General features: G+C 41.8%; 1 protein-coding gene across 1 annotated transcript in view; it reads left to right on the top strand.

Moving 5' to 3' along the window:
- rap1ab (RAP1A, member of RAS oncogene family b) overlaps positions 1 to 5,240 on the top strand; it is a 104,682-nt gene extending 99,442 nt beyond the window's left edge. Inside the window, exon 8 of the mRNA XM_084395199.1 lies at positions 4,154 to 5,240. The gene's annotated coding sequence lies outside the window, so the exon portion shown is untranslated. The remainder of the gene's footprint in view (positions 1 to 4,153) is intronic.
- The last annotated feature ends 19,251 nt before the right edge of the window (positions 5,241 to 24,491 follow it).

Here is a 24,491-nt window from a genome sequence, read left to right on the forward strand (position 1 = left end):
GTGAGGCAAGTATACGCTGAGTTTCGGTACATTTATGTGATGCGCTCAAGGTCACTGAGATCGAATCGACAGAAAGCACCTTTATTTTACAAAAGCACAACGTTTTGTTGTGAGTAAAAAAAAAAAAAAAATTAGACCCTTTACAGTTTGCATTACTCTTATCTGTATGACCAAAAATGGTCTGCTTTAAAGCTATAGTAGGTAATCCTGTTCAGAAACACTTTTTTTTTTATACTGGGCGAAATGGTCCTTCCATCCTGAGAGTAGTCAATACATTATGTGTTCAGAAAAAGGAATGAAAACAATCAGACCTCTGTAGAAGCTGCAGGACAGTAAAAACTCTGACCAATCACTGCCATTCGGTGCGAATGTAAAGAACCAATCAGATGCCTTCAGAGCCAGGAGGAGTGTCTTAGCAGTGTCAATCAAGTTCGCGTACGCGCTGATCGCCCCTCTCTTGCACAGCGCGTACCGTCATTCAAAATCAAGATTGCCGGTGTGCCGAGCAGCTGTGCTAATGGCGGACAAACAACCAAAACTGCCAATTTCTCGAGTGGAACCTGCTCATACAACAAAGACAGGTAAACGGAAAAAGACCGATGACGATAAACAAGCCCGTCGGAGCCCATTGACTCAGTGTTAAAACTCTAGCCGCATAACATACAGATAAAATGTCACGCACTGTGCAAAGCAACAATTGAAACCTGCTAACCTTATATCTAGCAACCTTATATCTAGCGACCTTATCCGTCGTCATCGGTGACCCTGCATGTTTACTAGCCTGCGCGTTCACGGCAGGCTCCGCTGTGGGGGGAACTTTACATAACAAAATACATGTTTAACAGCTAGTAGGCCTAACGTTATATGTTATGAATCTTACACGAAATTCATCTTCATCACAGTGCAACTAATGGAAATGGAAAAACGTGTATCAATGCAACCTGTTTTTAGCTTTGCCTTATAGTTATAACTAGCTCGTTAGCGAATCAAAAAATATACATTTTAAACTTTACCAATATCGATATGATAGCTTGATAGTGAGTAGGCTACTAAAAAACATCTTATTTGTTTATATTCATAATGATAAAGTTAGATTTTTTTATTACATGTGATTCTGACATGATGCTACATGCACTGCGCTCCTTCCTCTCCGCTCGTCTCAGGTAAATAATGCGTCTTCCAGCTCAGCTGTCGGAGTCGCGCATTCATGTGTTTTGGGGGCGTGGCTTTGGAAGGACCCCAGAAGGGAGAGGGTGGACTTAATGGAAATAATGAGCTGTCTTTAAAACAGTCGTTAGAGGTCTACATACACTCGATTTTTATACTTTCTTTTTCAGAATACTTACATTTTAATTATGTATTGATATATACATAAAGTTTAAACAAATTTGAAAAATAAGTTTTTTAGACCATTCTTACCTACCCCAGCTTTAAATGAAAAGCAAGTGGTTGTGCCGGCACCTGTATGTCATGCACGCTCTCCACACAAACACTTAAATATGCGCCTAATAATAGCACACATTTATCTAGGTTAGCATTAGAGCGAGCGGAGTTGTAAAGTTGCTACTACTTACATGTTTCAAGTGATACGCCATATTTGAGGTTGATGAATGAGTGGCGAATGTTTGTATTTCATACTGTTAACAATCTGTCTGTTACAGCCTACGTGATTTTGCCACTTCCTGTGGATTTAAAAAATAATAATTCTGCGACTAACCGACTAATAAAATCTTAGTCGACCAAGCCTCTTCTAGTCGACTAACGGTTAGTTGACTATTAGGGAGCAGCCCTAAATATTTCATTTGGTTGCCCAAATTATTCAAAATATATTTTTGTGTTCAGCAGCAGAAAGAAATTCATACAGGTTTGGAACATCTTGGGGGTGAGTAAATGATAACAGAATTAACATTTTTGGGTAAACTATCCCTTTAAATATAGCCACATGGGAAGAACTTTGGAAAACCGTTGTCACTAAATAGTCTGCCGCTTGAATCTCTGTTATGCAAGAAAGCTATACATCAATTCTATGCAGAGATATTGCAGAATTTTCTGAGCCTGAGCTCATCTCAGATGATTCAAAAGACAGTGGAAATGTGTGCTGTGGTCAGATGAGTTCACGTGTCAGCTCGAGTTCTCTGTCCCAAAGACGAAAAAGACCATCCAGACTTTCATCTGTGACGGGTACAAAAGGAAACCTCTGTCATGATATGGGGGTGCATCACTGAAAATGGTATGGGTGACTTGTAGTAATGGGAAACCGAGGCTTTCTGAAGCGTTTGAGGCTTTCATCAAATTGTGCTGAAAAATGGATCATTACTCAAAGCTTTTAACACAATACGCATTAGTGATATCTGGTGGTCAGACTTGTTTTCTGTACCATGTCTAACAAATCATCACGGAGCAGAGGATATGCAGTTTGAAAAAGCATGATGTGACCAAACAAAGCTTCGCAAGTCAGTGGCATACAAAAGTGGAATCTGGGATCAATACAGTTCTATGTAATCTAATCTAATCTAAATTTAACTTGGGCCAATGAGACCACAACTCGTGTCATGTAGCCTGGTCAACGGATTCACATATTGATCAATAATATAAAATATTCAAGTATGCGATCTTAATTAATAATTGACGCGAATCATTGAACAAATATTTTGAATGAGCTGTTTAACCCTTATGTTTTGTTCAGTGTCTCTGAGACCCCAGCTATAAAACATGATTAAATGCAATAGAGGTATGACATGCATTCATGCATTGTTTCTGTCTGGTGTTGAGGTTTCAGTTGACTCAAAACTATTCTACTCAATCTCAAATTAGTGTACACACATAACCAAGTCAATGCACAGTCAAACACAAGGGTAATGGGATGTGACATCAGTCACATGGTATTGTCATTTTGAGAAGTATCAGTACAGTGTGTGATACAATAGTGCTTTGAAAACTGCGTCAGAGCCCCAGTATCAACCGTCCCATCACTAGTGACTTGCGTATGTGTGAAGGTGCCATTGACGTGGAGACGTATTGGGATTGTACAGATACTTACACTGCCATCAAGATGACATCTTTCCTGGGAAGCAAGACAATGCCAGCCCTCATTCTGCATGTGCTGCAAACTGAGTGGTTTCGTAGACACTACATAGTAAAGTGGATGCGCTTGACTGGCCCGTCTGCAGTCCAGATCTGTCTCCTATTGAAAATGTATCGGCCCATCATGAAAAGTAGAATAAGATTAAGAAGACCACAGGCTGTTGAGCAGCTGTATCAGGCGAGATTGGGCAACAATTCCACTTGCAAAACTGCAACAATTAGTTTCCTTAATTCCCAAACAATCAAAAAAGTGTAATTAAAAGGAAAGGTGATGTGACACAGTGGTACACATGCCTCTGTTGCAACTTTTTTTTGCGGTATTGCAGCCATCAAAATCTAAATTTGTTTATATTTACACAATACATATAAGTTGGTCAGTGAAAACATTGGAAATATTTTCTTTGTACTTTTGTCAGTTAAATAAAGGTTAAAGAGAATTAATTAACCACAAATTCTTGATTTTATTACATTTTACAAAATGTACCAACTTTTCTGGAAATGGGGTTGTACATCTGTTCGGTCAAAGTCTCTCCCACCTACATTATTTTTCATAGACTGATTTATTGCTCAGGCCAAATAATTTGCCCAGTATTCCGAAATTTTAAAGCAGTAAGGCCTGTTTCATACCACACACGACAACAGCATACTTATTGTGGTGCCCATAAGGTTACAGCATTCACCACTGCACACGGCCCAAAGCAGATGCAAGTAGAGTTTCAGTGCAGTGCCTGTTTTTCTGCTTGTAGCATTCTGAGGTGCATGAGTGTTTATTAGCACGTCTTTTTGCAAGATAAGGTTTTATCAAGCAACAATCCATCAAAGCGTACCAGCTTTGTTGGGTCTGATGATGTGAATCAATATATTTGCTTGTACAGTGTCTGTAAAAATATTCAGTAAATTGATTATTTACCAAACGTATCCACTAGAGAGCAGCAGTTGCTCAGTCTTTAGCAGTTAAAATAAAAGATTTTGGCCTTATGAAAGTATAGGATAGAAGAGTAGGATTTAATGTGTATTTGTGTTTTTTTTTTTTCTCTCTCTCTCTCTCTCTCTCTCTCTCTCTCTGCAGAATGCTGTAATGAAGAACTGTTAGCTTGTTTGGATCATGCCAGCATTCCCATCCTCAATGAGTGATTCAATGGAACAGCTGACTGACTCAAAGCAGCACCGGACAGAGCGAGCAAGAAAACCAGTCACAACTCTTTTTTTTCCCCTTTATGTTGGCAGAAAAATCTGAGGAAAAACTCTATTTCCCATGAGCCATTTCAATAGAACTGAGAACAGCTCAACATTTCCCTGATCTTCCGGACTTTTTACATCACTGCGGTTGATATTTACATTAATAGTGAAAATCAACCACCTTTTCAGTTTCCACACAATGAATCTTAGGACACAATTGCTTGGAATTCTTGAGCTATCTTTTTTCCCCTTTATGTTGAAAATCTGGTGGCAATATTTAATCCTTCAATATCCTTCAGCTTCCTCTAAAAACCCATGGATACATATGTTCAGAAACTTGACTGAGACATCTGAAAAATCACTGACATTTTACCACAAATGTGTTTTTAAAGTTTTTTTTTTTTTTTTTTTCATAAACTCTTGAACTCTGTGCTTTAAAATGGCCTCATCTGTTGAAAAAGCCGGACGAGAAATCCGAGTTAACAGTATTCATTTGTGCAATACTGCATGTTCAAGGACATGGAGGATGACAATGTTCAATAGCAAGTTATCAGCATGACCATCTTTAAGTGTAGATGTTGTAAATGATGTCTAGTTCAATTGTTTCCTCTCTTAAGTTGTACTTGCATTTGGTACAATGTGTAAATGTCTACAGATGACAAACATGTATATAAATATTGTTTTGCTGACAACTATGGACACACTCATCAGAAAGTACTGCCCCATTTCCAATGTGAAAATATTTTGTATTCAGTCAGTTGGTTTTCCTAGCTCATATATCATATGCCATTCTGTTTCATAAAGACTGTTTCAGAATTAAACAGGCCTTTTATAGTGTAAAAAGTGGGGGAAGGAACGATCGATTTCTATACCTATCAAGACTGAAATATATTGTACTAAAACTTTTTCCTCCTGTGTTTTTCTGTCAAAAGATGTTCTGGCTTTTAAGATTATTAAATTTTAGTACCTTTTCATTATTTCTGCTGTTTTGAATTTTATTGGTTTATCTGTCATCTTTAACAAGATTATTTTCCCTCTTTCCTGGGATGTTCTTAAAGAGCTATTATCAGATCGATGGAACAACGCTGTGAAGCAAAGCTTATTTTTTTTTTGGTCTGACCAAAACATTTTAAATCCTCCATCTCACTGTTGGTATTCTGATGTCTAACTTTCTTCTTTTTCTGTACATCACATAAAACCCAATTAGACACAAACAATGTGACAGCCAACAACTTAACATGGCAAAAAGGAACCTGAGGACTTAAATTCCTACTGTACACCATCAGTAATATAAATATTGTGGAATACTCTATTTTAAAATGTTTGGTCCATATCTGCATAGGTCTGGTATTTCAATATGATTGGCAGAGTAGTGTTCTTTACAGTTTACAGACTCAGCACTGGGACATGTGTATCAACTTGCTTGTCTTTGTTTGTCCCTGCCAGGCATTAGTGGTGGGGGGTGGGGATTTCTTTTTCTTTTTTTTTTGAATTTCTGCAATTACATAGTTTAAGTCAAGTCACCTTTATTTATATAGTGCTTTATATACACTACAGATTGCTTCAAAGCAGCTTTACAGTGATAACAGGAAAATGATTCAATGATGCAAACAGTTCATTTCGGCTGTACAGCAATTAAGAAAGAAAATGGTGCCATTGTTCAACTGAAGTCAGTTCAGTGTTGATTCAGTTTCATTGTAAAGACAAATTATTAAATTAGTTCATTTCATCAATATGGCTGTTGGCAAGAAAAAGTGATCTCGTCGTCTCTGCTGAGGATCTGTGCCGATGGCTGTCTGTCGACAAGGCCTTCACAGTGGATTGTCTAGTTGACAGGATCTCTGCTTACATTCAGGAATGTGTTGTGGTCATGTCTAGGTGGAGGTCCACCATCTGATCTGGATATGGACCAGAAACGGCTGACTATGGCAACCTCGGGTGTTAGTGTAAGATGTGTTTTTAGTCTAGATGTAAACTGACAGAGTGTGTCTGCTTTCCAAAAAAGGCTTGTATTTTGCAGTTGATTTTGATATTCTAGGTACAGTTGTAATCGAAATGATTCAGCCCCCATTGCAAATCAGGTTTATTGGCAAAATGTACAGACTTTCAGATGTTTCAGCTGACCATGTCAAGTCACCTTTATTTAAATAGCTCTTTATACAATACAGATTGTGTCAAAGCAGATTTAAAGTAATGATCAATGATGCAAACAAAATTCAATTCAGCTGTAAAGCAGCTCTAAAAATAAGACAATAGTGTCATTGTTCAGTTGAAGTCAGTTCAGTGTTGATTCATCAATTATGAAATGAGTTCATTTAATCAATAAAGCAGCACTGGAGAAAACAATGTAATCATACAGCTCAATGAAGTATTCATCCAATAATGTCAGTGCATTCAAGTCAATAATATTGTCGAATATTAAGTGTCCCACAAGAAAAGCAAGCCAAAAGGTGACAGTGGCAAGGAACCCAAACTCCATCAGTGACAAAAAAAAAAAAAAAAAAAACCTTAGGAGAAACCAGGCTCAATTGTAGGGCCAGTTCTCCTGAGATGAACAGATGAACAAACCATGTTGTGGTTAATTTCCAGGCTGCATCAAAAGTCAGAATCTGGAGTGTTTAAATATTGGGATACATTATGCCAACATTTTGTGTGAGGGTAGTTGAAGCTGGCCCAAGGGTCTCTGCAGAGGACTTGTCTGGTTCTCGTGTTCTTCGAGAACCAGAATGCTGACCACAACATTCTTTTAAATGGACTAGAAAATTATGTTGGCATTAGTGGAATTGCATTAGCATGGTTTAAATCATACTTATCTGACCGTTATCAGTTTGTAGCTGTAAATGAAGAGATGTCTTATCGATCAAAAGTTCAGTATGGCGTACCACAAGGCTCAGTACTAGGACTGTTGCTGTTCACTCTGTACATGCTACCCTTGGGAGATATCATTAGGAAGCATGACATTAGTTTTCACTGTTATGCTGATGATACTCAGCTCTATTTTTCTTCACTCCCTGATGAAACTTACCAATTCACAAAATTAACGGAATGCATAGCTGATATAAAAAACTGGATGACTGGTAATTTCCTACTACTTAATTCTGAAAAAGAGAGATTCTAATTATTGGACAAAAAAATTCCTCACGTAATAACCTAGAATACTGCCTAACACTTGATGGCTGCTATGTCAAGTCTTCGGTTAGGAACCTGGGTGTGCTCTTTGATACCAATCTTTCATTTGAAAGTCACGTGTCTCGTATCTGTAAAACCGCATTTTTCCATCTTAAAAAATATATCTAAATTACGTCATGCTCTCAATGACAAATGCGGAACAATTAGTTCATGCCTTCAACGCAGCAGCTAGAGTTCTTACCAGAACCAGGCAGTATGACCATATTAGCCCAGTTCTGTCAACACTGCATTGGCTCCCTATTAAACATCTGATACATTTTTAAATATTGCTGATTACTTACAAAGCACTAAATGGTTTAGCTCCCCAGTACTTGAGCGAGCTCTTAACACATTATAGTCCTTCACGAGTATTGCGATCTCAAAATTCCGGCCAGTTGATAATACCTAGAATATCAAAATCAACTGCTGGCGGTAGATCATTTTCCTATTTAGCACCTAGCGCCTGGACACGACGACAACACAGTCCTGGGGTAATTAGGTTCTTTGAACACACGTTGTTTATGATTAGTTACGCTGGATTGAGTTATCTGAGAGATAACTGTGTTCATGCGGTGGTTTAAAAGGGGATATGTATCGATAGTAGAAACATTGATCAGCAACACTGCTATTGGCTGCTCACCATGGCCAAAGACAGGCAGAAGAGATAGCCCTTGGTTTGAATGTGAATTGACCTATTGTGAAGGGCATCCCTGGGGTCAGGTCTTGGGGTCATAATCCAAATGGCTGGTCCAGTCATATGAACTGTTAAATCTTGAGAAGTGATGAATTGCTTTGACTTGTGAAAGTGAACACTGCATGTAGTTAATGTAAGAATATTATGCCATTATTAGTTATTGATCACAATTTCCCCCAGTGTACTTCATTGTAATGACATTGTGTTTTCCTCTTTTGTGCAGTTATACATAATACACCAACACTTTTATCTGTTCCTGGGTGCTGGCAGAAGCATGTGCAGTAAGTGGACTTTTTCTAACTTTTTACATTGAAAGGGAAGAAAGTGCAACACTTTGTAATGCCCATTTGTTTCCATTGCACAGAACAGTGAAGAAACCCTCTCAGATGACTCTTTTGGAGAGTAAGTATCTGTAAGTTCATAACTTTATTTATACTTGTGTACCTATTATTTCTGACTGCAATATGAGTTGCAGGAGTCCACATCTACAGAAGAGTCAGCACAAATAGGTGATACAGAGGTGGGCAGTGTTGTACTTTTCCTTTTTATTTTTGTTGCATGAGGCATGTGTTGACAGGTCTTCCCTTTAGTTGGCCAAAGGTCATTTCAATGTGTGCCCTTGTCCTGGCTAGAGCTGCATTGTAACGGGTGTTGGATGGGTGAATGAGGGTGCTGGAGCACATTAAGGGTTCTCTTACGAGAGGTCTCTCGTACTGCGTAATATCTTACGCTAGGGGAAAATCTCTTTTCCTCGAGATACTGAAGCCAAAAATTATCCTTAATTTTGAAATAATGTAAAACGCGTTGCGGCAGCATGCAGACATAGGCAAGACAGCTCGCGCGCCTATTGGCTGCCCTGCGGCAACTGCAGCAGCCTATCGAGAGAGGCCCTTCGTGACGTCAGAACCAATGGGGACGCTTCGCGCCCACTGCGTCACGTCCCGCCGAAACGGGCGTGGCTTGGGCCTATAAATACAGCTCGACAGGCTGGTAGAATCAGATTTTTCATCTCTTCAGCGGAGCTCACGCATCGCTGAATCCTGAGAGGAAGAAGCCGCGCCGTCTGAGAAAGCCTTCTGCGGGACGAGCCTTTGCATCTGAAGCCGCTGGTCGACAACTCGCCGCCTTCAGTCGCCGTTCCTGCTACGCTATCCGGCGTGTATATCCTTTCTCTGCTAGTGTGTGTTCGCCGCTGCGACTCACACCCTCATTCTAAAAGAGCCGAGCGTCTTTTTTAAGATGCCTCGTATCTTCTGTGGCTCGTGTCGAGCCCCACTCAGCGACGGGGACCGCCATGTCATCTGCGCTTCCTGCCTGGGTGAGAATCACGCAGCTCTCGCGCTCGCTGAGCTGATGCCCATGGTGACTCTGAGGACTCGCCTGGCATCTTTCGCCGAGACTGCACCTCCGCCCGCTGCGGTGCCAACCAGCAAAAGCTCGCCGCTTCGCCCGCCCGCAGTCTGCCGCCGCTTCCATCATGAATGACGATGAAGAAGCCGCGTCTATGTGGATGGATGTTTCCTGCAACGGGCTAGCTTTCTTTACGTTCAAGAAAGCTACCCCGCCCCTCGCGCCCCATTCGCGTGCGTCACTCACCGGCGAAAGGAGGAAAGAGAGTGTTTTTAGTCCCGCCGAGGCCGGACCAACCTCCATTTCTGACACATTTCTCAGTGTAGTAAATGTGCCCGCTGCCCTGCGCCCACATTCACTCACAGACATGACAAGCCCCACGGGGTTCCCCCCCGGCCACGGCCGATGGTGTTATGAGTGTAGTAAAAATGCCCACAGCCCAGTGCTCATTCCTACACGCAAGCACAGCCCGCCACATTCCAGGGCTCGCACACACAAAATCGACTCATGTCGATTGTGCATTAAATGTAATTAACCACGACCCAGTGCCCACAAACACTGCACACTGCATGTCTCACGGTTTCTGTAAAAACGAAACCAACGCACATACAGTTGGCTCAAGCCGACGGTGTTCTCAGTGTAGTAAATGTGTCTGCTGTCCCGCGCCCACATTCACTCACAGACATGACAAGCCTCACGGGGCTCACCCCGCTCGCTCTCTCTCAGCAAGCCGCCATAAGAGAGTCGAGGGCGGGCAGGCTGCCCGCTGTGATCAGCGCGCCCCCCGCCTAGTACGCTGCAAGCACGGCGTCTATGTTACAGCATAACGAAGCTCTCCGGTCGCCATTATGTCGCGGCCAGAGCCCAGAACTCATTCAACCCCTAGCTACTCGTGCAAGTGCATGGGCAAAGCTTCCCGGGGTATCAGAATGGGTGCTGAACATTATAAAAAGAGGCTATTCGCTACAGTTCGCTCGACGTCCCCGCCGTTATGCGGCGCGAATCGAAACTACGGTAGAAAAGGAAGTAGCACATCTACTTCGAGCCGAAATAGCGAAACTGTTGAGCAAAGGGGCCATAGAGCCTTTATCTCAAGCTCAGCGCGAAGGGGGTCTATACAGCAGATACTTTCTGGTACCGAAAAAAGACGGGGGTCTCAGACCCATTCTAGATCTAAGGCAGCTGAACAGAGTGCTTTCGAAACGCCGGTTCAGAATGCTCACAACCAGGAAAATCCTCACGCAAATTCGCCAAGGGGACTGGTTCATGTCGATAGATCTGAAGGACGCGTATTTTCACGTCACAGGCGATTTTTTGAGATTCGCCTTCGAGGGCCAGGCATATCAATACACAGTCCTGCCATTCGGCCTGTCCCTGGCACCCCGTACATTTACAATGTGCATGGACGCGGCACTTGCACCCCAGAAACTTCGGGGCATGCGAGTTTTGAACTACTTGGACGATTGGCTGATTCTAGCTCGATCACACTCAGAGCTCATAGAACACAGGACCATATTACTCGAACATCTCGAGAATCTAGGTCTCAAAGTCAATTGGGCGAAGAGTTCGCTGTCTCCCAGTCAGAAAATATCTTTCTGGGCACAGCAAAGAAAAAAAAAAAACTCGACTCGCTGTCTATGACAGCACAACTATCGCCACAGCGCAGACTGAATATTCAGCGCATGACGAAAACCTTCCGCTGCGGCACTCTAGTCCCGCTCAGAAAGTTTCAGAAAATGCTGGGTCTCATGGCCTCAGCATCATCAGTTCTCCAGTTGGGTCTGCTCCGCATGCGCCCACTGCAGTTCTGGCTAAAGGCCAGAGTACCACGTCGGTCTTTATCGCCTCAAGGTCGATCAGAAATGCGTCTCAGCTCTGAAATCTTGGAGAGCGACCGGCTGGTACCGGTCAGGTGTAAGCCTGGGGACTTCCTCGAGTGTGAAGGTAGTGTCTACGGACGCCTCCACTTCGGGATGGGGAGCGCTGCTCGAGGGCAGGCCGTTCTTCAGCCAGTGGTCAGAACGGGAAAAGCTTCTACACATCAACTGCCTGGAGATGATGGCAGTCGACAACGCGCTGAGGCGCTTTTGTCCCCAGATAAAAGGACACCACGTCTTGGTCCATTCGGACAACATGTCGGTGGTGGCCTGTATAAATCGCCAGGGAGGTATCAGGTCCCAAAACCTTTACAGGCTGACGGAACGCCTCCTGGTCTGGGGTCAGCACAATTTGCGTTTGTGTATTGATCTGGCTAAGTCACAGTCGATGACAGAGTTGAATTGTAAATTTTGTAATTGATTGAAGCGGTCACACTTCAGATTTATCAATTTTTTATGATGTTTTGTTAGTGGTATGTTGGGAAATCAGGGGCCCTCTGAGTTTCCAACCACCCCAATAACAATCAGAAAGTTTGAACATTTTGAAATTTGATAGCAGGTCTGTCTCTGCTTGATAATTTGCATCATTGACTTGTGACTGTAGCCATTCATATGTATGTTTCAGTGTTTTTCCATGAGTTGGCAGTGTGTTGTGTTGTGTGTCTCTGTTGTTAGACCGTGATCATGGGATCGGCTTTACCATCCTATGTGTGTGAAGCTATCTGGATCTGTTAGTGTGACGATGGACACTAGATCTTTAGTGAAGTGACACTTTTGGACTCTACGTCATCTTTATCTTCTTATGACGTGTAATGTTCAGCCTGGATCGACTTAATCTATTCCAGGTGATGATGCTGTGAGGGTGTAGTGATAGAGGTGTGTGTTCAGTGTTCATGTCTAGGAGATGGGTGGAATATAATCTATAACAATTGTGTTGCAAATTTAGTTCCAGTTCTATACTGGGAGGCCATATTTATGCAGTAATGTAATAGTGTGACGTGTGAAAAGGCCTTTTGTAATGTCTTTTCACCCATCTCCGGAGCCTCAGGTTATGTTCTAACAATTCCGCTGTCCTGGATTTGCTCCAGGTGAGCTCCTGCCCCTCCTGGCATCCGTCTTCCGAGGAATTTGCAGAAGTAAGCCCAAGACAGAAAACAGAGGAGAGCGAACCACAGATAATTCCAATATTTCAAAAACATTAAATTCAAACGTGTGGAATTTTTACTTGTTCCATTATCATGTCAGTTGCAATTTTAATTCCAGATGTCACATGAAACCGAGTTTCATTGACCAAGTCTGAATTGTTGCTGTTGTTTCAATGTGTTGTGACACCTGAAGCTGCTCTTGCAGTTCAGTCTTCACAGTCTGCTGTGTCTTTTGAGCATTAGAGATTAATCAGAGTTTTTATCACTCGTAGTGTCATGAGTTCCAGTGAGTCAGTGCTCATGGCTTTAAGTCAAGTCAAGTCATTTTCATTTATATAGCGCTTTTAACAATGTAGATTGTCTCAAAGCAGCTTTACAGAGATAAATGTATAATTTAACGTAAGATTGTTTTGGCTTTATAGCGGTTCTTTAATAAAGTTATTTTCCGGCTAAAGTTAGTTTTGATTGATTCGCTTCCGTCGCAACGATCATTTGTTTTTAAATTAGGGGCCGCCAAGACGACACCATTCTCTCTACACAGACTTTAAACGCGAACCTGTGAGAAACGCTGATGGCGTTCAGATGCGCATTAAGAACGGGTTCTATAGTTATGTGCGTTTGAATATATGTGTGCAGGTTTGGAATTCCCTACAAACCAAACCTAAACAAATTACTGGTGTTTCCTTATAGTTTTGATTCAGAATTTTATTTTATTTTATCAATTCGGGGTAGATACGCAAATTGAGTTTTCCCGACGACGCGTTATCTGTAGAGTGGGAAAGGGATCCTCCATAGGGAGAGACTAGTTGGCACTTCAGCACTGCGTTGACACCGGGTCCAGGCGAAGGTCCTTCATCAGATCTGGAAACGGCCTGGATCCGGCAGGCTGCGGGAAAACCTTGGGATAAACAAAGACACTAAAATTAGCGTAGATGCCATTCTTCTCATGATGTAACAAGTACATCAGGATTTATGGGAAGTGTTCCCGGTTCCAGCTGACCTAATCTATGCAGCCTAACATTGAATTATAGAAGTCTATAATGTATTATGTGAACGCTATGTCAAAGAGATGTGTCTTTAATCTAGATTTGAACTGACAGAGTGTGTCTGCTTCCCGGACAATGGTAGGAAGGCTGTTCCAAAGTTTTGGTGCTAAATAGGAAAAGGATCTACCGCCAGCAGTCGATTTAGATATTCTAGGTATTATCAACTGGCCGGAATTTTGAGATCGCAATAGACGTGAAGGAGTATAATGCGTTAAGAGCTCGCTCAAGTACTGCGGAGCTAAACCATTTAGTGCTTTGTAAGTAATCAGCAATATTTTAAAATTGATGCGATGTTTAATAGGGAGCCAGTGCAGTTTTGACAGAACCGGGCTAATATGGTCATACTTCCTGGTTCTGGTAAGAACTCGAGCTGCTGCGTTTTGAACTAGCTGTAGTTTGTTTATTAAGCGTGCAGGGCAACCACCCAGTAGAGCATTACAATAATCTAGCCTTGAGGTCATGAACGCTTTACTTCAAGTTGCTCTCATTACAGTCAGATCTGTGGGTTGCCTGCTTAGCATTTGCTATGGTGTCGTTCGCACATTTAGTTAGTGCAGATCTTTTGTGACCTGCAAAAGGTTGTGGTACTTCTGTCTGATGTTAACTTTTCACACCCTCCTTGTAAATTTACTTATTTTATCAGATTCAACTCAGTTGGTGTACCCCAGTCAAGGATGATTTGGTGTGCTATTACCTGTGCCACACTCCTAGCCGTGTTTTTTAAAGGCAAAAAATAAAAGCACACCCCTCCCCTTCCTGCACTGGGTAGTACACCAATTAAATATCACGCTTCTCCAATTAATGTCCTGCCTGGCGATTTTAATATAATGTATATTATAATTTGAGTTATAATACAATTATATTATATTTAAGGATATAAATTCAATTATTGTTTCTGGTCTCTGAAGAGTCTCTGGAACGGCTTATTTGTTAAAGTGTTCGTTTTTCAAAAGACGATTTATTTTAGATTTGGCCCTGTAGTCGCAGCAGTACTGGCCAGTACATTGTATGTGCAACACAGGTCAGGCTGAAAGCCAATGAGGGACTCTGTCATTGTTAAAGGTGATCTAAGTAACTTGTTTACCTTAACTGAACAGCTTCAGAGTCATTGGAATGGTTATATTACTTAGTTGGGGTTGAATGGTGGTCGTTTCGCACCCCCCTGGTGCCCGTGAGCGGAAAATCCGCACTTGCAACTTTGGGCCGCGTCAGGAAGTATCGCGTGATATCAGGTCTCGCGATGTAAACAATTGCTTTACGGCCAAAAGAAATCTGCTAAAATGCTGTCATTATTGCGCTCCCTCACGCTGTTCGAACCCGAATGAAGAAGACGTTTTAAAGAATGTCCCATCTGCTTTGATGTCGTTGATCTACTAGCCTCTGGTGTCTGAGAATCGCCAACGAGTTTTTACAACAGTGTTGTCAAATATCTATTCCGAAGCTGTGGGGGGAGCTCTAGAGAGAAACCTGCAAGCAAAAAGCGAGAATACAGCGAAGAAATCCCGAAACTACTGAGCCCCGCTTTAACACTCAATGAACCGCCAGCACATGCTAAACACATGGTCAAGTCTCTGCTATTTATCATGTCAATACATTTGAATATAAAAAGGCTTTTTGGCTCAGGGCTGATAAGATGTACATTCTCTGTTTTTTTCTTTTTTTTCTTTGCTAGGTTTCAAATACCTTTTCTTCTCATTTAGTCTTTTTAAATGGCCATTTTAACGTTTGAAAGGGCGAAGGCCCTATTGTTTTCGGTAGGATTATTTATTATTATTATTATTATTATTATTATTATTAGGGCCCAAGCCCAAAGGGCGAAGGCCCTATTGTTTTCGGTGGGATTATTAGGGCCCAAGCCCTGAAAGGGCGAAGGCCCTATTGTTTTCGTTAGGATTATTAGGGCCCAAGCCCAAAGGGCGAAGGCCCTATTGTTTTCGTTAGGATTATTAGGGCCCAAGCCCAAAGGGCGAAGGCCCTATTGTTTTTGGTAGGATTGCTAGGGCCCAAGCCCTGAAAGGGCGAAGGCCCTATTGTTTTCGGTAGGATTATTATTAGGGCCCAAGCCCTGAAAGGGCGAAGGCCCTATTGTTTTCGTAAGGATTATTAGGGCCCAAGCCCTGAAAGGGCGCAGAGCCCTATTGTTTTCGGTAGGATTATTAGGGCCCAAGCCCAAAGGGCGAAGGCCCTATTGTTTTCGGTAGGATTATTTATTATTATTAGGGCCCAAGCCCTGAAAGGGCGAAGGCCCTATTGTTTTCGTTAGGATTATTAGGGCCCAAACCCTGAAAGGGCGCAGAGCCCTATTGTTCTTCTAAGGATTATTTATTAGGGCCCAAGCCCTGAAAGGGCAAAGGCCCTATTGTTTCCGGTAGGATTATTAGGGCCCAAGCCCTGAAAGGGCGAAGGCCCTATTGTTTCCGGTAGAATTATTAGGGCCCAAGCCCTGAAAGGGCGAAGGCCCTATTGTTTTCGGTAGGATTATTAGGGCCCAAGCCCTGAAAGGGTGAAGGCCCTATTGTTTTCGGTAGGATTATTAGGGCCCAAGCCCTGAAAGGGCGAAGGCCCTATTGTTTTCGGTAGGATTATTATTAGGGCCCAAGCCCTGAAAGGGCGAATCACATTTCACAGACACATCACATTTATTGCAAAGTTTCAGAAACGGGCGTGGTGAGGGGCTCAGTAGCGCCACCTTTAGTCAAAAATGGGGGCTTAGTTTTAAGTAGAGTCACAAAAATCGTTATGTATATTGTTCTCATCAAGCCGGACAACTTTCTAATTTATAGTCATAAGCTGTGACCAACAGGAAGTGAGATATTTTGGTTTGAATGTGATTTTTTGGAGAATTCTCTCTCTCTCTCTCTCTCTGCATCTGTGTCTCTGTGTGTGTGTGTGGGGTGGGGGGATTTGTCTGTTAGGAGAGATTTACTTTTATAATTGTTTTTCAAGGTTTCAGGGGCTTTTGGGACCCTTAATATGCTCAAAAACTCTTGAAACTTTGCACACAGGTCAGAACCCGCGGCCATCAGGGCCGGGCTGAAGCTGGTACCCGGGCGTGGCAGGGGGGCTCGACAGCGCCCCCTGGAACGGGATCCGAACACTTGTCCATAAATCAAACACACTTGTATGTAATAATATGAAACTCGGCACACATATAGATCTCATCGGGCCGGACAACTTTCGTGCTCTAAGTTTTACACCAGCCCAACAGGAAGTCGGCTATTATGGGTTGTTTGGAAACGCATGCTGTGGAATTTAATGTACTCCTCCTAGGAAATTCATCCAATCAGACAGACACATCACATTTATTATCCAGTAGACATGTGCAAAGTTTCAGAAACGGGCGTGGTGGAATGGCTCAGTAGCGCCACCTTTAGTCAAAAATGGGGCTTAGTTTTTCATAGAATCACAAAACTTGGTATGTATATTGTTCTCATCAAACCGGACAACTTTCTAATTTACAGTCATTGGCTCAGACCATCAGAAAGTCAGATATTTTGGTTTGAATGTGGATTTTCTGGAGAATTTTCTCTCTCTCTTTCTGTCTCTGTGTGTGGAGGGGGTGGGGGGGATTTGTCTATTCCATTTAATCTTTGTTTTTCAAGGTTTCAGGGGCTTTTGGGGCCCTTAACGTGCTCAAAAACTCTTGAAACTTTTCACACAGGTCAGAACCCACGGTCATCAGGGCCGGGCTGAAGCTGGTACCCAGGCGTGGCAGGGGGGCTCAACAGCGCCCCCTTGAACACGTTCTGAAAACTTGGTCCATATATCAAACATGCTTGCATGAATTAATATGAAACTTGGTACACATATAGATATCATCGGGCCGAACAACTTCCGCACTCTAAGTTATTAGATCCGCCCAACAGGAAGTCAGCTATTATGGGTTGTTTGGAAACGCATGCTGTGGAATTTAATGTACTCCTCCTAGGAAATTCATCCAATCGTCTCCAAACTCGGTCAGCATGAAGTCAAGACATTGAGGATGCTAAATTGCGGACGGATTTTTGATATCTCGAACGGTTTGGCCGTGGGGAGGAAACGAATTTATGGCGAATAAGGGAAACCGAAAGTGTGTTATAACTTCAGCATACATTAACTGATCTTGATGAAACTTCAGCAGTGTGTTCGTTGTAAGAGGCCGAACACATGGATGTGACTATTGTGAGTCAAAGTTATAGCGCCACCAACTGGCAGCAGGAAGTGTGTCACTTTCAAAATGCTTTGAAATCACCCTCTTATTTTTACCCGATTGGCTTCAAACTTTGTGTATAATGTAAACACACGGCAGATGTAGACCTGTGAAAGGATTATTGATATCTTAGATACTGTTGCCGTGGCAACGCATCAAACTTTAATATTCTTTTCGGATGCTTTTGAGACTATTAGCATGCTTGAAATTGGATGAAACTCGACAGACACATCACATTTATTAGCCAGTAGACATGTGCAAAGTTTCAGAAACGGGCGTGATGGAATGGCTCAGTAGCGCCACCTTTAGTCAAAAATGGGGGCTTAGTTTTAAGTAGAGTCACAAAAATCGTTATGTATATTGTTCTCATCAAGCCGGACAACTTTCTAATTTATAGTCATAAGCTCTGACAAACAGGAAGTGAGATATTTTGGTTTGAATATGATTTTTTGGAGAATTCTCTCTCTCTCTCTCTGTATCTGTGTCTCTGTGTGTGTGTGTGGGGTGTGGGGGATTTGTCTGTTAGGAGAAATTTGCTTTTATAATTGTTTTTCAAGTGCGGCCATTAGGGCCGGGCTGAAGCTGGTACCCGGGCGTGGCAGGGGGGCTCAACAGCGCCCCCTTGAATGGGGTCCAAAAACTTGGTCCATAGATCAAACTAGCTTGCATGAATTAATATGAAACTCAGCACACATATAGATCTCATCGGGCCAAACAACTTTCGCACTCTTAAGTTATACGCCAGCTCAACAGGAAGTCAGCTATTATGGGTTGTTTGGAGAACGCTTGCTGTGGAATTTGAAACACTCCTAGAGAATTAATTCAATCCCCATCAAACTCGGTGTGCATGAAGTCAAGACATTGAGGATGCTAAATTGCGGACGGATTTTTGATATCTCAAACGTTTTGGTCGTGGCGATGAAACGAATTTATGGCGAGAAAAGAGAAACACGAAGTGTTATAACTTCTGCATACATTAACTGATATTGATGAAACTTCAGCAGTATGTTTGTTCTGCCTTTCAAAATGCTTTGAAATCACCCTCTTATTTTTACCCGATTTGCTTCAAACTTTATGTGTATAATGTAAACACACGGCAGATGTAGACCTGTGAAAGGATTTTTGATATCTTTAATACTGTTGCCATGGCAACGCTTCAAACTTTAATATTCTTTTTTGATGCTTTTGAGACTCTTAACATACTTGAAATTGGATGAAACTCGACAGACACATCACATTTATTAGCCCGTAGACATGTGCAAAGTTTCAGAAACGGGCGTGGTGAGGGGCTCAGTTGCGCCACCTTTAGTCATAAGTGGGGGGGTTAGTTTTATCAACAGCAACAAAACTTGGTATGTGTATTGTTCTCATCAAGACGGACAACTTTCTAATTTACATGAACTATCTCTGACCAACAGGAAGAGAGATATTTTGGTTTGAATGTGGATTTTCTGAAGAATTTTCTCTCCCTCTCTCTGTGTCTCTGTGTGTGTGAGGGGAGGGGGGGATTTGACTATTGCTTTTATATTGTTAATCAAGGTTTCAGGGGCTTTTGGGGTCCTTAACGTGCTCAAAAACTCTTGAAACTTTGCACACAAGTCAGAACCCCCTGCCATCAGGGACGGGCTGAAGCTGGTACCCGGGCGTGGCAGGGGGGCTCAACAGCGCCCCCTTGAACGGGGTCCCAAAACTTGGTCCATAGATAAAACACGCTTGCATTAATTAATATGAAACTCGGTACACATATAGATCTCATCGGGCCGAACAACTTTCCCTCGGTCAAGTTTTACGCCAGCCCAACAGGAAGTCGGCTATTATGGGTTGTTTGGAACAGGGCCGGCGCTAGCTATAGGCAGAGCAAGCGATTGCCTAGGGCCTCGGGCCTCAGGCTTTGAGGAGGGGCCTCCATAACCGTAACATCCCCTATATATATAGTCCACCAGTCAAGACGGGCAGAAATACTAGCCTCATTGTTCATTGGATATTGTTGAATTGTCACTCATCTGCAGTTAAACCAATTAATGTTTCCGTTTCAAAGCGGGTGCCGGCTTCTGAACGTTTGTGTAACGAACGCATCCATCAGGTGCTGCGAAGCAAACGCCTAAATAGGCACGCAAAGAAGCACAGCTCGTAATGCAGGTGTGTGAGTTTTCGTCATCTGTTTTGGAGTGATAATGTTTTCTAAATATAAACTCGTACTGCAGATCAGCGTCATTTCTGGAAAAATCATTCACCGCTTTTTTACGAGTTTAAATGAGCGCGAGCGTCATTAACGTGCCCAGACGCGACGCTTTGAATTTGCGCGTACAATGAATAACATTGCGTATGGAGCTGACTAGTAAAAAAGCTACAAAAGTGAAAGACAAGACGTTTGTATTCAAAGTTAAAAAGCCAACACACTACAACATTTTTAAATGTTTCAAATAAAGGATCTCATATCTATGGGTCTATCTTCTAAATTCTGCTGATGATTAGATTATACCCTGACATCTACTTACGCCAATAATATCAGTTTAGATTTTTTTTTTCTGCTCAGTAGCGATCGTGTCTTTCTCTTCCACTTGATTTGTGTATAGCATATTTAAGGTAACAACGCAATACATAATATCATATTACTGATATTAATAATATGACAATATCTGCAGTCAGTATTGATTAAATGGGAGGGAAAAATCCTGCCCATACCCCAGCTATGAAAAAAATGATAAAAGCACTTATGGTTCATCTACTGAAGTGCTATTCTGGAACTGTGAATAAATTGATTAAAACAGCAAAATAACAACAACAACAATAACATCTTCATTAAACAAAAAAGAGATTACCTTAGATAAAGTTTGATTAATATGTACATACAGTATCGGTAAAAAGTCTGGACCCATTAATATTTGTAATGTTTTCGAAAGAAGTTTCTTATTATGATACAAGCCTGCTACACGATGATACACGATTTGATAAAAAATACAGGAAAAAAAACAGGAATATTCAGCAAGGATGTGTTAAATATATAAAAAGTGATAGTGAAGACTTTTTTAAAACAACTTTTTAATAATCAAAAAATCCTGAAAAAATTATCACAGGTTATAAAATAAATATTAAGCACCATTTCTAACATTTGATAATAAATCAGAATATTATAAAGTTTTCTGAAGGATCACGTGACACTAAATTCAGCTTTGCATCACAGAAATATATTTTAAAGTATAGTAAAATAGAAAACCATTATTTTAATTAAATAAATCCAGGCTTGATGAGCATAAGAGACTTCTTTCAAAAAACATTAAAAATAGTAATGTGTCCAAACTTATGTACTGTGTAAGTAAAAATATACTAAATTTAAAATTAAATGTTGTATAAATAAAAAGGTTAGGAATCATATTTGTTTCAAGTGTTTTTTATTGGGGGTGGGGGGCCTCCAACATTAATTTTGGCTAGGGCCTCCTAATGACTAGAACCGGCCCTGGTTTGGAGAACGCTTGCTCTGGAATTTGAAATAATCCTCCTAGGCAATTCTTTCAATTGCCAACAAACTCGGTCAGCATGAAGTCAAGACATTGAGGATGCTAAATTGCGGACGGATTTTTGATATCTCGAACGGTTTGGCCGTGGCGAGGAAACGAATTTATGGCGAGAAAAGATAAAAACGAAGTGTTATAACTTCTGCATACATTAACTGATATTGATGAAACTTCAGCAGTGTGTTCGTGGTAAGAGGTCGATCACTTGTATGTAACTATTGTGAGTCAAAGTTATAGCGCCACCAACAGGCAGCAGGAAGTGTGTCAATTTCTAAATGCTTTTGACAAAAGTGGGGGGGTTCATTTTATGTACAGTCACAAAAATCAGTACGCATATTGGTCTCATCGAGCCGGACAATTTTCTAATTTACAGTCATTAGCTCCGAGCAAAAGGAAGTCAGATATTTTGGTTTGAATGTGGATTTCTTTGCAAAATCAGCCTCTGAATTTTTACCCACTTAAGTGCTTTATTTTATTCCCACCAAACTTTTTCAACACGATGAAAATACATTAAAGATGCTGCTAAATTGTAAACAGATGATAAATATCTCAAACAGTTTTGCTATGGCGAGGGATTAATGTCAAAAAAGGAAACACTAAAAGCCTCATATCTTCTAAAAAATCGATATAAAATTATACAAATATCAGAACTAAACCCATTTTATTCTTTTTTTTTTTTTTTTTTATAATAAAAACATCCAGAATAGTTTTTTTAGTCCAAAAATAAATAAATAATGTCATTCATAGGGCTAATACTGCCCTCTTGTGTTCAAAAGCAGGTAGGCCTATTGTACCTTTATAAAAATATACTAGGTATGTGACGGTGAGAATATTTTAACACCGGTTAATCAACGTGTGACACCGCTGGGGGCTTTTGAATCGCTAACTTAAAAACGAAAGTAAAATATGTTCGTCCGCACTGACATGGATAATGGTGCAGAGCAGAGCGAGCGTTTTCAATGAATTCCTATGGAAGTAGGAATGAACTAAAAAACGTTGACTCTGTTCTGCTCGTTCCTCGCCATGTACGCGTACCATTATGAATGCCCATGCAGCCGTGAGCATTTTAGTTTAATTTTAAAATTAGCGCCATTTCGGGGGCAGATTGCTTGAATTTATTTTACAAAAGCACAATGTTGTGTTTTATTTCGACTGTACACAAATATAAGTTAACACTTTGCAGTTTGAATGATGTTAGGGTTAGGGTTATATATATATATATATATACAGTGCAATGCATAAGTTAATACACCCATGCTAAAGTTGACTAAAAAGAGGAATAAAAAATCATATTTTGGAAATTGAACTGAATGAATAATGTATCGTAAATAAATAAATGTTCTTCCTTAAAATACATGGTGCATAAGTTAGTACACCCCTATGTTAAATTCCCATAGAGGCAGGCAGATTTTTATTTTTAAAGGCCAGTTACTTCATGGATCCAGGATACTATGCATCCTGATAAAGTTCCCTTGGCCTTTGGAATTAAAATAGCCCCACATCATCACATAGCCTTCACCATACCTAGAGATTGGCATGGTTTTATTTCAGTTAGCCTAAAAGCTAGTTTGATTAGCATTGCTCTCAATGCAAATCAAACTAGCTTTTAGTTCCAAAGGCCAAGGGAACTTTATCAGGATGCATAGTATCCTGGATCCATGAAGTAACTGGCCTTTAAAAATAAAAATCTGCCTGCCTCTATGGGAATTTAACATAGGGGTGTACTAACTTATGCACCATGTATTTTAAGGAAGAACATTTATTTATTTACGATACATTATTCATTCACAAAGAAAATTGGTGTCCTTAAAGGTTGGATTTTTCCTAATTTTTTTAATTAAGGCATTAAGTTCAATTTCCAAAATATGATTTTTTATTCCTCTTTTTAGTCAACTTTAGCATGGGTGTATTAACTTATGCATTGCACTGTATATATATATTTATTTTATTTTTATTTTTTTAAGTGACAAGTGTCACATTCACCGTCTGTCATCGTCTTGTCTTCACTACAGTTCCCAGAATCCTCCTTGTTTCCACACCTGAACTCACTCCCTTCATTACCCACATGTTCATCATCATCATTATCTGCATCACCTGTCTTGTGTTCATCTGTGTGTGTATTTAAGTTCCTTCTGTTCACCCTTCACTGGTCGGTCAATGTTTATGTTATGGTTTAAGTCAATGCTCTGAGCGCACGCTCCCTGTTTCTTGTATTTACTATATTTGACAATTAAAACCTTTGTTTCTTCATCTTCGTGTTCGCCTCCTACATCATCCACCCAGAAGCCTGACAGATTGACCGACCCAAAAGAAAGGAGGAAGAGACCATGGAAACGTTTAGTTTCAATCAAGACGGGAGTACTTTGGAAGAATTTGTGGAATTTTACCTTCATCTCTATCAGGATGTGTTTTGGGGGGAAGATTTCTTAAAACAGCAGTTCTGGAGCGGGTTGGATGATCTGCTCGCCCAGATACTGCTGTTCGATGATATCAACCTACCATTTGTTGAGTTTATGGACCGAGCTCTTTGGGTTTGTGGTTCCTCCCTCACAGTGGGAATTAATCCAGAGCCAGCCGATCCAGAACCAGCTATCTTCGCCACGCCACCCCTCTTCATCCAGAGCACCAGTCCAGCCGAGCCTGCACTTCACGCCAGATCTGCCGAGACCAAGGCAGTATGCGTCTTGCCCGCCGCCCCCGAGACTGACAGTGTCATGCCCGCTGAACTTTTGTTTTCATTTATCCCTCCGAGCTTGAAGCTCCCTTCACCGCTGGTCCTGTCCAGCACAGAGCCCTCTTCACCGCTGGTCCCGTCCAGCACAGAGCCTTCTTCGCCGCTGGTCCCGTCCAGCTCAGAGCCTTCTTTGCCGCTGGTCCCGTCCAGCTCAGAGCCCTCTTCACCGCTGGTCCCGTCCAGCACAGAGCCTTCTTCGCCGCTGGTCCCGTCCAGCACAGAGCCTTCTTCGCCGCTGGTCCCGTCCAGCACAGAGCCTTCACCGCTGGTCCCGTCCAGCACCGAGCCTTCTTCACCGCTGGTCCCGTCCAGCACCGAGCCTTCTTCACCGCTGGTCCCGTCCAGCACAGAGCCTTCTTCGCCGCTGGTCCCGTCCAGCACAGAGCCTTCTTCGCCGCTGGTCCCGTCCAGCACAGAGCCTTCTTCGCCGCTGGTCCCGTCCAGCACAGAGCCTTCTTCGCCGCTGGTTCCGTCCAGCACAGAGCCTTCTTCGCCGCTGGTCCCGTCCAG

The sequence above is a fragment of the Rutilus rutilus genome (genome assembly GCF_951802725.1).
Source record: "Rutilus rutilus genome assembly, chromosome: 22".
In the NCBI taxonomy this organism is placed as follows: domain Eukaryota; kingdom Metazoa; phylum Chordata; class Actinopteri; order Cypriniformes; family Leuciscidae; genus Rutilus; species Rutilus rutilus.